The 15,424-nt window shown below is 38.7% G+C and overlaps 12 non-coding genes across 12 annotated transcripts; all 12 read left to right on the top strand.

The window, feature by feature from the left end:
- Positions 1-1,495: 1,495 nt before the first annotated feature.
- TRNAK-UUU (transfer RNA lysine (anticodon UUU)) lies at positions 1,496-1,568 on the top strand. Its single transcript has one exon. It is a non-coding gene; the product is annotated as a tRNA-Lys (tRNA).
- A 327-nt stretch (positions 1,569-1,895) lies between these two features.
- Positions 1,896-1,986, top strand: TRNAR-UCU (transfer RNA arginine (anticodon UCU)). The gene is given in 2 exon segments: positions 1,896-1,932; positions 1,951-1,986. It is a non-coding gene; the product is annotated as a tRNA-Arg (tRNA).
- A 1,514-nt stretch (positions 1,987-3,500) lies between these two features.
- Positions 3,501-3,573, top strand: TRNAK-UUU (transfer RNA lysine (anticodon UUU)). The gene has a single exon. It is a non-coding gene; the product is annotated as a tRNA-Lys (tRNA).
- Positions 3,574-3,900: 327 nt separating this feature from the next.
- TRNAR-UCU (transfer RNA arginine (anticodon UCU)) lies at positions 3,901-3,991 on the top strand. The gene is given in 2 exon segments: positions 3,901-3,937; positions 3,956-3,991. It is a non-coding gene; the product is annotated as a tRNA-Arg (tRNA).
- Positions 3,992-5,505: 1,514 nt separating this feature from the next.
- TRNAK-UUU (transfer RNA lysine (anticodon UUU)) lies at positions 5,506-5,578 on the top strand. The gene has a single exon. It is a non-coding gene; the product is annotated as a tRNA-Lys (tRNA).
- Positions 5,579-5,905: 327 nt separating this feature from the next.
- Positions 5,906-5,996, top strand: TRNAR-UCU (transfer RNA arginine (anticodon UCU)). Its single transcript is given in 2 exon segments — positions 5,906-5,942; positions 5,961-5,996. It is a non-coding gene; the product is annotated as a tRNA-Arg (tRNA).
- Positions 5,997-7,510: 1,514 nt separating this feature from the next.
- On the top strand, positions 7,511-7,583 carry TRNAK-UUU (transfer RNA lysine (anticodon UUU)). Its single transcript has one exon. It is a non-coding gene; the product is annotated as a tRNA-Lys (tRNA).
- A 327-nt stretch (positions 7,584-7,910) lies between these two features.
- On the top strand, positions 7,911-8,001 carry TRNAR-UCU (transfer RNA arginine (anticodon UCU)). Its single transcript is given in 2 exon segments — positions 7,911-7,947; positions 7,966-8,001. It is a non-coding gene; the product is annotated as a tRNA-Arg (tRNA).
- A 1,514-nt stretch (positions 8,002-9,515) lies between these two features.
- Positions 9,516-9,588, top strand: TRNAK-UUU (transfer RNA lysine (anticodon UUU)). Its single transcript has one exon. It is a non-coding gene; the product is annotated as a tRNA-Lys (tRNA).
- Positions 9,589-9,915: 327 nt separating this feature from the next.
- Positions 9,916-10,006, top strand: TRNAR-UCU (transfer RNA arginine (anticodon UCU)). Its single transcript is given in 2 exon segments — positions 9,916-9,952; positions 9,971-10,006. It is a non-coding gene; the product is annotated as a tRNA-Arg (tRNA).
- A 1,514-nt stretch (positions 10,007-11,520) lies between these two features.
- On the top strand, positions 11,521-11,593 carry TRNAK-UUU (transfer RNA lysine (anticodon UUU)). The gene has a single exon. It is a non-coding gene; the product is annotated as a tRNA-Lys (tRNA).
- Positions 11,594-11,920: 327 nt separating this feature from the next.
- On the top strand, positions 11,921-12,011 carry TRNAR-UCU (transfer RNA arginine (anticodon UCU)). Its single transcript is given in 2 exon segments — positions 11,921-11,957; positions 11,976-12,011. It is a non-coding gene; the product is annotated as a tRNA-Arg (tRNA).
- The last annotated feature ends 3,413 nt before the right edge of the window (positions 12,012-15,424 follow it).

Here is a 15,424-nt window from a genome sequence, read left to right as displayed (position 1 = left end):
CATAACTGTTTAAAAGAGTAATAAACAGTGCATGCATGCTTCTGCTTCACCAAAAAGGGCAGTGAAAGGAAGTCTATTTTAAATAGATACTATTCAAGTTACGCAATCTTTGCAGAAGAGGAAATTGGCAGCTGTACTTATGAAAATGTAATTTACTCAGAAGTAAGATTTTGGGCCCTTCCTTAATTTTACAATGTCAATAAAAACATATGAATTCTAAGTCAGCAAAAAAAATGAGATAGTAGCAATTTCAGGACTTACAATAAGGTTAAATTTACTGAAGAGATTTCAAATGCTTGAAGTACCAATTCATTATTATATTCCGCGTATTCAGTACTTAATACCGGCAACCATCTTAAGAAACGTAGTGATAGTTGGGACACTTCCAAATGTTGATAAGGTCATTTTGTAGAGTGACCTGTCCGAGCCTGGGTAGCTCAGTCGGGAGAGCATCAGACTTTTAATCTGAGGGCCCAGGGTTCAAGTCCCTGTTCAGGCGGCTTGGTTAAAGAAAAGGTATATCAATTGCATACTCTTTTCAGGATCCAATGAATGGGGAGTCCTATTAGAGATGTTTCAAAAAAGTCTTAATCAAGTCATTACATACCCATCTGTCTTCTACATTCTTTGACAAGGGTTAAGAAGACTTACCCAAACTGTATCATGTAGTTTGTTGATTATCTTTTACCCAATTCAATGTTCAAAATGTAAGGTAGTGTCCGATTAACTTGATAAAGTTGGTCAACAGCTGATAGGTCATCTTTTTATTTGTGAATCTCTGATCACCGTGTTGAATCAGGTCGGATCTCTAGTGCAATGGATAGCGGCTTGGAGTCCTAGACGAATGTAGCAAAAGCATTCAAAGGCTTTGTGTTCAAACACCAGCTGGGTCAATTTTATCCCTCCTCTTATTTTATAACTAATTGAAACAGTAACAAGCAATGCCTGCGTCTGCATCACCAGAAACATTTACCAACATGGCAGTGAAAGAAAGTCTACTTAAACAGAGACTGTTTGCTTTGAAAACATTGCATAATCTATGCCCAAGAGGAAATTCCCAAAGATACTGCTGAAAATGTAATTTAGTAGGTAGTAATAGTATTTGGCACTTTATTGATTTCACATTGTCATTTTAGACACATGATTTCTAAGTCAGCCGAAAATGAGATAGTACAAATTTCAGGATTTAAAATGGATTACGTGTGCTGCTGAAATTTCAAATGCTTAACACCTTCAATGCTACAGGAGATTTTCCTCCTGTGCTGAATGATCTGTAAATCCATTGTTCATGACGAGCTCAGCTCGTCATAAGCACACGACAAGTGTACTGCACGACGAGCTGAGCTCGTCATGAGCATGGAAGGGGTTAAAACATCAATTTGTTATTAAACTCTACAAATTTGATTGCTAATGTATGTAACCATATTAATACACAGAGTGTAGGTCAGTGTACGTCCACATTTGTTTAGCTGTTTTTAAGACAGAGTATAGCAGAGCCTGGATAGCTCAGTCGGTAGAGCATCAGACTTTTAATCTGAGGAACCAGGGTTCAAGTCCCTGTTCAGGCGGGTGCTTCCTTTAAAGAAAAATTACTCTAATTGGATGCTCTTTTTGTGTTCCCCTGCATGACGAATAAGATATTCCATTACTAAAATTGCAAAAACGTCTTTCATGGAGTTGTGAAATGCACATCTGCCTCATATATCATGTGCCATTTGACTAAACTTAAGTCGTACGTAGATTTACCTAAGGTATCATGTAACTTGAGACGGTGAATATAATTTCCCCAATTCAATATTCAAAATAAATCCATGGTTATAGTATCAAATGAACTTTATAAAGCTGATCAACATTATTTCATTTCAGAATATCTCTGCACCTCATCAGAGCGTATTGGCTCTGTGGCGCAATGGATAGCGCATTGGACTTCTAGGTGAATGTAAAAAAGATATTCAAAGGTTGTGGGTTCAAATCCCACCAGAGTCAGTTTTATCCCTATTTATTTCATAACTGTTTAAAAGAGTAATAAACAGTGCATGCATGCTTCTGCTTCACCAAAAAGGGCAGTGAAAGGAAGTCTATTTTAAATAGATACTATTCAAGTTACGCAATCTTTGCAGAAGAGGAAATTGGCAGCTGTACTTATGAAAATGTAATTTACTCAGAAGTAAGATTTTGGGCCCTTCCTTAATTTTACAATGTCAATAAAAACATATGAATTCTAAGTCAGCAAAAAAAATGAGATAGTAGCAATTTAAGGACTTACAATAAGGTTAAATTTACTGAAGAGATTTCAAATGCTTGAAGTACCAATTCATTATTATATTCCGCGTATTCAGTACTTAATACCGGCAACCATCTTAAGAAACGTAGTGATAGTTGGGACACTTCCAAATGTTGATAAGGTCATTTTGTGGAGTGACCTGTCCGAGCCTGGGTAGCTCAGTCGGGAGAGCATCAGACTTTTAATCTGAGGGCCCAGGGTTCAAGTCCCTGTTCAGGCGGCTTGGTTAAAGAAAAGGTATATCAATTGCATACTCTTTTCAGGATCCAATGAATGGGGAGTCCTATTAGAGATGTTTCAAAAAAGTCTTAATCAAGTCATTACATACCCATCTGTCTTCTACATTCTTTGACAAGGGTTAAGAAGACTTACCCAAACTGTATCATGTAGTTTGTTGATTATCTTTTACCCAATTCAATGTTCAAAATGTAAGGTATTGTCCGATTAACTTGATAAAGTTGGTCAACAGCTGATAGGTCATCTTTTTATTTGTGAATCTCTGATCACCGTGTTGAATCAGGTCGGATCTCTAGTGCAATGGATAGCGGCTTGGAGTCCTAGACGAATGTAGCAAAAGCATTCAAAGGCTTTGTGTTCAAACACCAGCTGGGTCAATTTTATCCCTCCTCTTATTTTAAAACTAATTGAAACAGTAACAAGCAATGCCTGCGTCTGCATCACCAGAAACATTTACCAACATGGCAGTGAAAGAAAGTCTACTTAAACAGAGACTGTTTGCTTTGAAAACATTGCATAATCTATGCCCAAGAGGAAATTCCCAAAGATACTGCTGAAAATGTAATTTAGTAGGTAGTAATAGTATTTGGCACTTTATTGATTTCACAATGTCATTTTAGACACATGATTTCTAAGTCAGCCGAAAATGAGATAGTACAAATTTCAGGATTTAAAATGGATTACGTGTGCTGCTGAAATTTCAAATGCTTAACACCTTCAATGCTACAGGAGATTTTCCTCCTGTGCTGAATGATCTGTAAATCCATTGTTCATGACGAGCTCAGCTCGTCATAAGCACACGACAAGTGTACTGCACGACGAGCTGAGCTCGTCATGAGCATGGAAGGGGTTAAAACATCAATTTGTTATTAAACTCTACAAATTTGATTGCTAATGTATGTAACCATATTAATACACAGAGTGTAGGTCAGTGTACGTCCACATTTGTTTAGCTGTTTTTAAGACAGAGTATAGCAGAGCCTGGATAGCTCAGTCGGTAGAGCATCAGACTTTTAATCTGAGGAACCAGGGTTCAAGTCCCTGTTCAGGCGGGTGCTTCCTTTAAAGAAAAATTACTCTAATTGGATGCTCTTTTTGTGTTCCCCTGCATGACGAATAAGATATTCCATTACTAAAATTGCAAAAACGTCTTTCATGGAGTTATGAAATGCACATCTGCCTCATATATCATGTGCCATTTGACTAAACTTAAGTCGTACGTAGATTTACCTAAGGTATCATGTAACTTGAGACGGTGAATATAATTTCCCCAATTCAATATTCAAAATAAATCCATGGTTATAGTATCAAATGAACTTTATAAAGCTGATCAACATTATTTCATTTCAGAATATCTCTGCACCTCATCAGAGCGTATTGGCTCTGTGGCGCAATGGATAGCGCATTGGACTTCTAGGTGAATGTAAAAAAGATATTCAAAGGTTGTGGGTTCGAATCCCACCAGAGTCAGTTTTATCCCTATTTATTTCATAACTGTTTAAAAGAGTAATAAACAGTGCATGCATGCTTCTGCTTCACCAAAAAGGGCAGTGAAAGGAAGTCTATTTTAAATAGATACTATTCAAGTTACGCAATCTTTGCAGAAGAGGAAATTGGCAGCTGTACTTATGAAAATGTAATTTACTCAGAAGTAAGATTTTGGGCCCTTCCTTAATTTTACAATGTCAATAAAAACATATGAATTCTAAGTCAGCAAAAAAAATGAGATAGTAGCAATTTCAGGACTTACAATAAGGTTAAATTTACTGAAGAGATTTCAAATGCTTGAAGTACCAATTCATTATTATATTCCGCGTATTCAGTACTTAATACCGGCAACCATCTTAAGAAACGTAGTGATAGTTGGGACACTTCCAAATGTTGATAAGGTCATTTTGTGGAGTGACCTGTCCGAGCCTGGGTAGCTCAGTCGGGAGAGCATCAGACTTTTAATCTGAGGGCCCAGGGTTCAAGTCCCTGTTCAGGCGGCTTGGTTAAAGAAAAGGTATATCAATTGCATACTCTTTTCAGGATCCAATGAATGGGGAGTCCTATTAGAGATGTTTCAAAAAAGTCTTAATCAAGTCATTACATACCCATCTGTCTTCTACATTCTTTGACAAGGGTTAAGAAGACTTACCCAAACTGTATCATGTAGTTTGTTGATTATCTTTTACCCAATTCAATGTTCAAAATGTAAGGTAGTGTCCGATTAACTTGATAAAGTTGGTCAACAGCTGATAGGTCATCTTTTTATTTGTGAATCTCTGATCACCGTGTTGAATCAGGTCGGATCTCTAGTGCAATGGATAGCGGCTTGGAGTCCTAGACGAATGTAGCAAAAGCATTCAAAGGCTTTGTGTTCAAACACCAGCTGGGTCAATTTTATCCCTCCTCTTATTTTATAACTAATTGAAACAGTAACAAGCAATGCCTGCGTCTGCATCACCAGAAACATTTACCAACATGGCAGTGAAAGAAAGTCTACTTAAACAGAGACTGTTTGCTTTGAAAACATTGCATAATCTATGCCCAAGAGGAAATTCCCAAAGATACTGCTGAAAATGTAATTTAGTAGGTAGTAATAGTATTTGGCACTTTATTGATTTCACAATGTCATTTTAGACACATGATTTCTAAGTCAGCCGAAAATGAGATAGTACAAATTTCAGGATTTAAAATGGATTACGTGTGCTGCTGAAATTTCAAATGCTTAACACCTTCAATGCTACAGGAGATTTTCCTCCTGTGCTGAATGATCTGTAAATCCATTGTTCATGACGAGCTCAGCTCGTCATAAGCACACGACAAGTGTACTGCACGACGAGCTGAGCTCGTCATGAGCATGGAAGGGGTTAAAACATCAATTTGTTATTAAACTCTACAAATTTGATTGCTAATGTATGTAACCATATTAATACACAGAGTGTAGGTCAGTGTACGTCCACATTTGTTTAGCTGTTTTTAAGACAGAGTATAGCAGAGCCTGGATAGCTCAGTCGGTAGAGCATCAGACTTTTAATCTGAGGAACCAGGGTTCAAGTCCCTGTTCAGGCGGGTGCTTCCTTTAAAGAAAAATTACTCTAATTGGATGCTCTTTTTGTGTTCCCCTGCATGACGAATAAGATATTCCATTACTAAAATTGCAAAAACGTCTTTCATGGAGTTATGAAATGCACATCTGCCTCATATATCATGTGCCATTTGACTAAACTTAAGTCGTACGTAGATTTACCTAAGGTATCATGTAACTTGAGACGGTGAATATAATTTCCCCAATTCAATATTCAAAATAAATCCATGGTTATAGTATCAAATGAACTTTATAAAGCTGATCAACATTATTTCATTTCAGAATATCTCTGCACCTCATCAGAGCGTATTGGCTCTGTGGCGCAATGGATAGCGCATTGGACTTCTAGGTGAATGTAAAAAAGATATTCAAAGGTTGTGGGTTCAAATCCCACCAGAGTCAGTATTATCCCTATTTATTTCATAACTGTTTAAAAGAGTAATAAACAGTGCATGCATGCTTCTGCTTCACCAAAAAGGGCAGTGAAAGGAAGTCTATTTTAAATAGATACTATTCAAGTTACGCAATCTTTGCAGAAGAGGAAATTGGCAGCTGTACTTATGAAAATGTAATTTACTCAGAAGTAAGATTTTGGGCCCTTCCTTAATTTTACAATGTCAATAAAAACATATGAATTCTAAGTCAGCAAAAAAAATGAGATAGTAGCAATTTCAGGACTTACAATAAGGTTAAATTTACTGAAGAGATTTCAAATGCTTGAAGTACCAATTCATTATTATATTCCGCGTATTCAGTACTTAATACCGGCAACCATCTTAAGAAACGTAGTGATAGTTGGGACACTTCCAAATGTTGATAAGGTCATTTTGTGGAGTGACCTGTCCGAGCCTGGGTAGCTCAGTCGGGAGAGCATCAGACTTTTAATCTGAGGGCCCAGGGTTCAAGTCCCTGTTCAGGCGGCTTGGTTAAAGAAAAGGTATATCAATTGCATACTCTTTTCAGGATCCAATGAATGGGGAGTCCTATTAGAGATGTTTCAAAAAAGTCTTAATCAAGTCATTACATACCCATCTGTCTTCTACATTCTTTGACAAGGGTTAAGAAGACTTACCCAAACTGTATCATGTAGTTTGTTGATTATCTTTTACCCAATTCAATGTTCAAAATGTAAGGTAGTGTCCGATTAACTTGATAAAGTTGGTCAACAGCTGATAGGTCATCTTTTTATTTGTGAATCTCTGATCACCGTGTTGAATCAGGTCGGATCTCTAGTGCAATGGATAGCGGCTTGGAGTCCTAGACGAATGTAGCAAAAGCATTCAAAGGCTTTGTGTTCAAACACCAGCTGGGTCAATTTTATCCCTCCTCTTATTTTATAACTAATTGAAACAGTAACAAGCAATGCCTGCGTCTGCATCACCAGAAACATTTACCAACATGGCAGTGAAAGAAAGTCTACTTAAACAGAGACTGTTTGCTTTGAAAACATTGCATAATCTATGCCCAAGAGGAAATTCCCAAAGATACTGCTGAAAATGTAATTTAGTAGGTAGTAATAGTATTTGGCACTTTATTGATTTCACAATGTCATTTTAGACACATGATTTCTAAGTCAGTCGAAAATGAGATAGTACAAATTTCAGGATTTAAAATGGATTACGTGTGCTGCTGAAATTTCAAATGCTTAACACCTTCAATGCTACAGGAGATTTTCCTCCTGTGCTGAATGATCTGTAAATCCATTGTTCATGACGAGCTCAGCTCGTCATAAGCACACGACAAGTGTACTGCACGACGAGCTGAGCTCGTCATGAGCATGGAAGGGGTTAAAACATCAATTTGTTATTAAACTCTACAAATTTGATTGCTAATGTATGTAACCATATTAATACACAGAGTGTAGGTCAGTGTACGTCCACATTTGTTTAGCTGTTTTTAAGACAGAGTATAGCAGAGCCTGGATAGCTCAGTTGGTAGAGCATCAGACTTTTAATCTGAGGAACCAGGGTTCAAGTCCCTGTTCAGGCGGGTGCTTCCTTTAAAGAAAAATTACTCTAATTGGATGCTCTTTTTGTGTTCCCCTGCATGACGAATAAGATATTCCATTACTAAAATTGCAAAAACGTCTTTCATGGAGTTATGAAATGCACATCTGCCTCATATATCATGTGCCATTTGACTAAACTTAAGTCGTACGTAGATTTACCTAAGGTATCATGTAACTTGAGACGGTGAATATAATTTCCCCAATTCAATATTCAAAATAAATCCATGGTTATAGTATCAAATGAACTTTATAAAGCTGATCAACATTATTTCATTTCAGAATATCTCTGCACCTCATCAGAGCGTATTGGCTCTGTGGCGCAATGGATAGCGCATTGGACTTCTAGGTGAATGTAAAAAAGATATTCAAAGGTTGTGGGTTCAAATCCCACCAGAGTCAGTATTATCCCTATTTATTTCATAACTGTTTAAAAGAGTAATAAACAGTGCATGCATGCTTCTGCTTCACCAAAAAGGGCAGTGAAAGGAAGTCTATTTTAAATAGATACTATTCAAGTTACGCAATCTTTGCAGAAGAGGAAATTGGCAGCTGTACTTATGAAAATGTAATTTACTCAGAAGTAAGATTTTGGGCCCTTCCTTAATTTTACAATGTCAATAAAAACATATGAATTCTAAGTCAGCAAAAAAAATGAGATAGTAGCAATTTCAGGACTTACAATAAGGTTAAATTTACTGAAGAGATTTCAAATGCTTGAAGTACCAATTCATTATTATATTCCGCGTATTCAGTACTTAATACCGGCAACCATCTTAAGAAACGTAGTGATAGTTGGGACACTTCCAAATGTTGATAAGGTCATTTTGTGGAGTGACCTGTCCGAGCCTGGGTAGCTCAGTCGGGAGAGCATCAGACTTTTAATCTGAGGGCCCAGGGTTCAAGTCCCTGTTCAGGCGGCTTGGTTAAAGAAAAGGTATATCAATTGCATACTCTTTTCAGGATCCAATGAATGGGGAGTCCTATTAGAGATGTTTCAAAAAAGTCTTAATCAAGTCATTACATACCCATCTGTCTTCTACATTCTTTGACAAGGGTTAAGAAGACTTACCCAAACTGTATCATGTAGTTTGTTGATTATCTTTTACCCAATTCAATGTTCAAAATGTAAGGTAGTGTCCGATTAACTTGATAAAGTTGGTCAACAGCTGATAGGTCATCTTTTTATTTGTGAATCTCTGATCACCGTGTTGAATCAGGTCGGATCTCTAGTGCAATGGATAGCGGCTTGGAGTCCTAGACGAATGTAGCAAAAGCATTCAAAGGCTTTGTGTTCAAACACCAGCTGGGTCAATTTTATCCCTCCTCTTATTTTATAACTAATTGAAACAGTAACAAGCAATGCCTGCGTCTGCATCACCAGAAACATTTACCAACATGGCAGTGAAAGAAAGTCTACTTAAACAGAGACTGTTTGCTTTGAAAACATTGCATAATCTATGCCCAAGAGGAAATTCCCAAAGATACTGCTGAAAATGTAATTTAGTAGGTAGTAATAGTATTTGGCACTTTATTGATTTCACAATGTCATTTTAGACACATGATTTCTAAGTCAGCCGAAAATGAGATAGTACAAATTTCAGGATTTAAAATGGATTACGTGTGCTGCTGAAATTTCAAATGCTTAACACCTTCAATGCTACAGGAGATTTTCCTCCTGTGCTGAATGATCTGTAAATCCATTGTTCATGACGAGCTCAGCTCGTCATAAGCACACGACAAGTGTACTGCACGACGAGCTGAGCTCGTCATGAGCATGGAAGGGGTTAAAACATCAATTTGTTATTAAACTCTACAAATTTGATTGCTAATGTATGTAACCATATTAATACACAGAGTGTAGGTCAGTGTACGTCCACATTTGTTTAGCTGTTTTTAAGACAGAGTATAGCAGAGCCTGGATAGCTCAGTCGGTAGAGCATCAGACTTTTAATCTGAGGAACCAGGGTTCAAGTCCCTGTTCAGGCGGGTGCTTCCTTTAAAGAAAAATTACTCTAATTGGATGCTCTTTTTGTGTTCCCCTGCATGACGAATAAGATATTCCATTACTAAAATTGCAAAAACGTCTTTCATGGAGTTATGAAATGCACATCTGCCTCATATATCATGTGCCATTTGACTAAACTTAAGTCGTACGTAGATTTACCTAAGGTATCATGTAACTTGAGACGGTGAATATAATTTCCCCAATTCAATATTCAAAATAAATCCATGGTTATAGTATCAAATGAACTTTATAAAGCTGATCAACATTATTTCATTTCAGAATATCTCTGCACCTCATCAGAGCGTATTGGCTCTGTGGCGCAATGGATAGCGCATTGGACTTCTAGGTGAATGTAAAAAAGATATTCAAAGGTTGTGGGTTCAAATCCCACCAGAGTCAGTATTATCCCTATTTATTTCATAACTGTTTAAAAGAGTAATAAACAGTGCATGCATGCTTCTGCTTCACCAAAAAGGGCAGTGAAAGGAAGTCTATTTTAAATAGATACTATTCAAGTTACGCAATCTTTGCAGAAGAGGAAATTGGCAGCTGTACTTATGAAAATGTAATTTACTCAGAAGTAAGATTTTGGGCCCTTCCTTAATTTTACAATGTCAATAAAAACATATGAATTCTAAGTCAGCAAAAAAAATGAGATAGTAGCAATTTCAGGACTTACAATAAGGTTAAATTTACTGAAGAGATTTCAAATGCTTGAAGTACCAATTCATTATTATATTCCGCGTATTCAGTACTTAATACCGGCAACCATCTTAAGAAACGTAGTGATAGTTGGGACACTTCCAAATGTTGATAAGGTCATTTTGTGGAGTGACCTGTCCGAGCCTGGGTAGCTCAGTCGGGAGAGCATCAGACTTTTAATCTGAGGGCCCAGGGTTCAAGTCCCTGTTCAGGCGGCTTGGTTAAAGAAAAGGTATATCAATTGCATACTCTTTTCAGGATCCAATGAATGGGGAGTCCTATTAGAGATGTTTCAAAAAAGTCTTAATCAAGTCATTACATACCCATCTGTCTTCTACATTCTTTGACAAGGGTTAAGAAGACTTACCCAAACTGTATCATGTAGTTTGTTGATTATCTTTTACCCAATTCAATGTTCAAAATGTAAGGTAGTGTCCGATTAACTTGATAAAGTTGGTCAACAGCTGATAGGTCATCTTTTTATTTTTGAATCTCTGATCACCGTGTTGAATCAGGTCGGATCTCTAGTGCAATGGATAGCGGCTTGGAGTCCTAGACGAATGTAGCAAAAGCATTCAAAGGCTTTGTGTTCAAACACCAGCTGGGTCAATTTTATCCCTCCTCTTATTTTATAACTAATTGAAACAGTAACAAGCAATGCCTGCGTCTGCATCACCAGAAACATTTACCAACATGGCAGTGAAAGAAAGTCTACTTAAACAGAGACTGTTTGCTTTGAAAACATTGCATAATCTATGCCCAAGAGGAAATTCCCAAAGATACTGCTGAAAATGTAATTTAGTAGGTAGTAATAGTATTTGGCACTTTATTGATTTCACAATGTCATTTTAGACACATGATTTCTAAGTCAGCCGAAAATGAGATAGTACAAATTTCAGGATTTAAAATGGATTACGTGTGCTGCTGAAATTTCAAATGCTTAACACCTTCAATGCTACAGGAGATTTTCCTCCTGTGCTGAATGATCTGTAAATCCATTGTTCATGACGAGCTCAGCTCATCATAAGCACACGACAAGTGTACTGCACGACGAGCTGAGCTCGTCATGAGCATGGAAGGGGTTAAAACATCAATTTGTTATTAAACTCTACAAATTTGATTGCTAATGTATGTAACCATATTAATACACAGAGTGTAGGTCAGTGTACGTCCACATTGGTTTAGCTGTTTTTAAGACAGAGTATAGCAGAGCCTGGATAGCTCAGTCGGTAGAGCATCAGACTTTTAATCTGAGGAACCAGGGTTCAAGTCCCTGTTCAGGCGGGTGCTTCCTTTAAAGAAAAATTACTCTAATTGGATGCTCTTTTTGTGTTCCCCTGCATGACGAATAAGATATTCCATTACTAAAATTGCAAAAACGTCTTTCATGGAGTTGTGAAATGCACATCTGCCTCATATATCATGTGCCATTTGACTAAACTTAAGTCGTACGTAGATTTACCTAAGGTATCATGTAACTTGAGACGGTGAATATAATTTCCCCAATTCAATATTCAAAATAAATCCATGGTTATAGTATCAAATGAACTTTATAAAGCTGATCAACATTATTTCATTTCAGAATATCTCTGCACCTCATCAGAGCGTATTGGCTCTGTGGCGCAATGGATAGCGCATTGGACTTCTAGGTGAATGTAAAAAAGATATTCAAAGGTTGTGGGTTCGAATCCCACCAGAGTCAGTTTTATCCCTATTTATTTCATAACTGTTTAAAAGAGTAATAAACAGTGCATGCATGCTTCTGCTTCACCAAAAAGGGCAGTGAAAGGAAGTCGATTTTAAATAGATACTATTCAAGTTACGCAATCTTTGCAGAAGAGGAAATTGGCAGCTGTACTTATGAAAATGTAATTTACTCAGAAGTAAGATTTTGGGCCCTTCCTTAATTTTACAATGTCAATAAAAACATATGAATTCTAAGTCAGCAAAAAAAATTAGATAGTAGCAATTTCAGGACTTACAATAAGGTTAAATTTACTGAAGAGATTTCAAATGCTTGAAGTACCAATTCATTATTATATTCCGCGTATTCAGTACTTAATACCGGCAACCATCTTAAGAAACGTAGTGATAGTTGGGACACTTCCAAATGTTGATAAGGTCATTTTGTGGAGTGACCTGTCCGAGCCTGGGTAGCTCAGTCGGGAGAGCATCAGACTTTTAATCTGAGGGCCCAGGGTTCAAGTCCCTGTTCAGGCGGCTTGGTTAAAGAAAAGGTATATCAATTGCATACTCTTTTCAGGATCCAATGAATGGGGAGTCCTATTAGAGATGTTTCAAAAAAGTCTTAATCAAGTCATTACATACCCATCTGTCTTCTACATTCTTTGACAAGTGTTAAGAAGACTTACCCAAACTGTATCATGTAGTTTGTTGATTATCTTTTACCCAATTCAATGTTCAAAATGTAAGGTAGTGTCCGATTAACTTGATAAAGTTGGTCAACAGCTGATAGGTCATCTTTTTATTTGTGAATCTCTGATCACCGTGTTGAATCAGGTCGGATCTCTAGTGCAATGGATAGCGGCTTGGAGTCCTAGACGAATGTAGCAAAAGCATTCAGTAGGGGTGGGCGTAGTGTGCGTAGTCGCGCTACGCGAAGCTACGCGAAGACGTTCTCGCACTACTCGAGCTTCGCGTAGCTTCGCGAGCATGCGTAGTAGCCAGCTGGTCCCGTTCGCGAGCCGTTTTCTTGCTCGGGAGCGCGTAGTGCGTGGTCGGGGCGCTGTCTGCGTGTTCGGGGAATTGTAGCGTGCGACCTTACCCTTGTGGTTGGGCTATGGGCGCGGCCATCTTGTTTTTTCAATTGTCCCGCCCGCCCGCGCCCCCTAGTTCCTCTTCCGGGTCGCGAATAACGCGTTCGCGCGGTGCACGTCTTGTTCGGGAACACAACAACTTGTTTGCACTGACAAAGTGCGTGTTCGCGTGAAATCTCGCGCGAACTTACCCACGTGGTCGCGATGGGCGCGGCCATCTTGGTTTTCACACTCTATGCTATGGTTCTGGGCCTAGTTCTCTATCCACCTTATATCTCTTCAATCCTTACCTCTTTTCACAGTTTTTCTTTCTTTTTTTACTTATCATCTATCTCTCTCTGTCCCTAAGTTTATATTTTTCATTTTATTTCTACTTTTCCACCTTTTTTTAGCTTTTTTACTGTTTTATTTTATTCCTTTATTTAAGCTCCTACTGCTCCCCCCTAACTTTCTTTTCAACCTCCACCTCCACCCCAGAACCATGGCAAAGGGGAGCAGCAGAACCGGCTCGAAGGGCAAGGCGCCTGCGCCCAAGAGCCGGCTGCCTTGCGGCAGAATGCGCCCATCAGGGGTGAAGGCCCGGAATCTTTTCGGGGAGGCGGAGGTGGCCGCCCTTGTTTTTTTCATGCAGCGCCACCTCCCCTTGACCTTGGCAGCAGGCGGCAGGCCAGGGTCTGGTTACCTGCCAGAGGAGCGTCACCGGCGGTGGGCGAAGGTGCGCCGGGCAGTCTACCGTCGCTCAGGAATCCGGCGCACCCACCAGCAGCTGGCCCACCGGTGGGCAGACATCCTAGACAGGGAGCAGGACCTGTTGGACCTGATAGGTGTTGAAGTCGTGGGGCTTGGTGAGTATCTAGTAATATTAATAATTTAATATATATTATAGTAGTACAAGTATTGTGTAGAATTCTTTGATGAATAAGGAATGTTTGCGGGTAAAAATAAAATTGAAATGCCAACGTACTGACCAATTGGCCCATCTGCATTATTGAATAGGTGGTGTAGGTCAGGTGGTACTGACTTCGTTAGTATTCTGCAATCAGAATGTTTATGGCACATTTGATTAGTGTTCTATAAGTAGACGGTCTGTGGATCTTGCAAGCCAGTAGTCATCACTTCGAAGTCAATTTTATTGGAATTGTTGTTTCCTAAAATCTTTGAGAGGATGTTTGAATGAGGTCTTTGTTTCACAGCACTTAATGTTTTTCTTTCTTTATTATTTCTTACATGGTCAGCACCACCGAAGGGCAAGAAGAAGACGGGGTCCGAGTTGGCGGGACAACCACAGGAGGCGCGCTCCTCTACCGCGGATCCTGCTGCTGGCCCCAGTAAGTCCTACAGTGCTTATATTATTAACAATTATATTTCCCTAACTTTTTAACGCACCTCATTTTTTCCAACCTATGAATGCTCCTTCGTAATTCAATGTTAGCAAAACCTTCTTTGGTCTTACATTTGTTTTCCAAATTTTGCGTAACTATCCAATGCCATCCCTGACTTTCAGTTCCTTCAAACTGCCTCTGCCCCTAGAGTCTCTGTGCTACTACTATTAGACTGTGTGTAGCTAAGCTTGCCCTGTTGGCCACTCTTTAGTTAAGGACCGGTATTCTTTTGAATGATAGAATAGCTGTAGCCATTGGGTCCACTCCTGTCTTTTGCGTTGTCCTCTGTAATCTCCAGTCTCTCAATTCCCACCAACAAAAATGCACAACCAGATATTTACCTACAAATTTTTGTTCAGTTAGTATACTTCTACTACTGTTGTGGTTATTATTATTCTCTCTCTGCACATACACAACTATGTACAAGAAGAAAATAGGATGTTGTTGATGTTGGTGATAGGGAGGTTGGACCTTACACCCTGGTCACAGAAGAACTCAGTCAGAAGAACCCATTATCCAATGACCATCTAGTCTACCTACCTAAGTGTCTCGGTCATAGCCAATTGTCCCACTCCCGCCCCCCACACGAAGATAGTTAGATATACCCAATGTTAATACACAACCCACGCCACAACAGAAGAAGAAGAGTAGAAGACCCTTTCGCTCACTCACTCGTTTCAGTCCCCAGCACCCCAGACACTGAAAATATACCACAGAGTCTACGTGCAAGTTCAAAAACTTTATTTTTTGTAATAATTAACAAGCTTTGTAATGTTGAAACCTGGAAGTATTTCAATGAGAAACATCCTGCTCCACCATGCAAAATGAGGAAGATAAAATTCTGTACATTTTGTACATCTAGTCAGTGCACGATAGAGTAATGTGTGAATTGTGGGAGACATCTTTCGAAAGCTCTGCAAATCCCTTGGTTCGTAGAAGGCGATCTTCTCTTCTCA

Source organism: Lissotriton helveticus, chromosome 1_1, assembly GCF_964261635.1.
Source record: "Lissotriton helveticus chromosome 1_1, aLisHel1.1, whole genome shotgun sequence".
NCBI lineage: Eukaryota > Metazoa > Chordata > Amphibia > Caudata > Salamandridae > Lissotriton > Lissotriton helveticus.
This window is presented reverse-complemented; position numbering and strand designations above follow the sequence as displayed.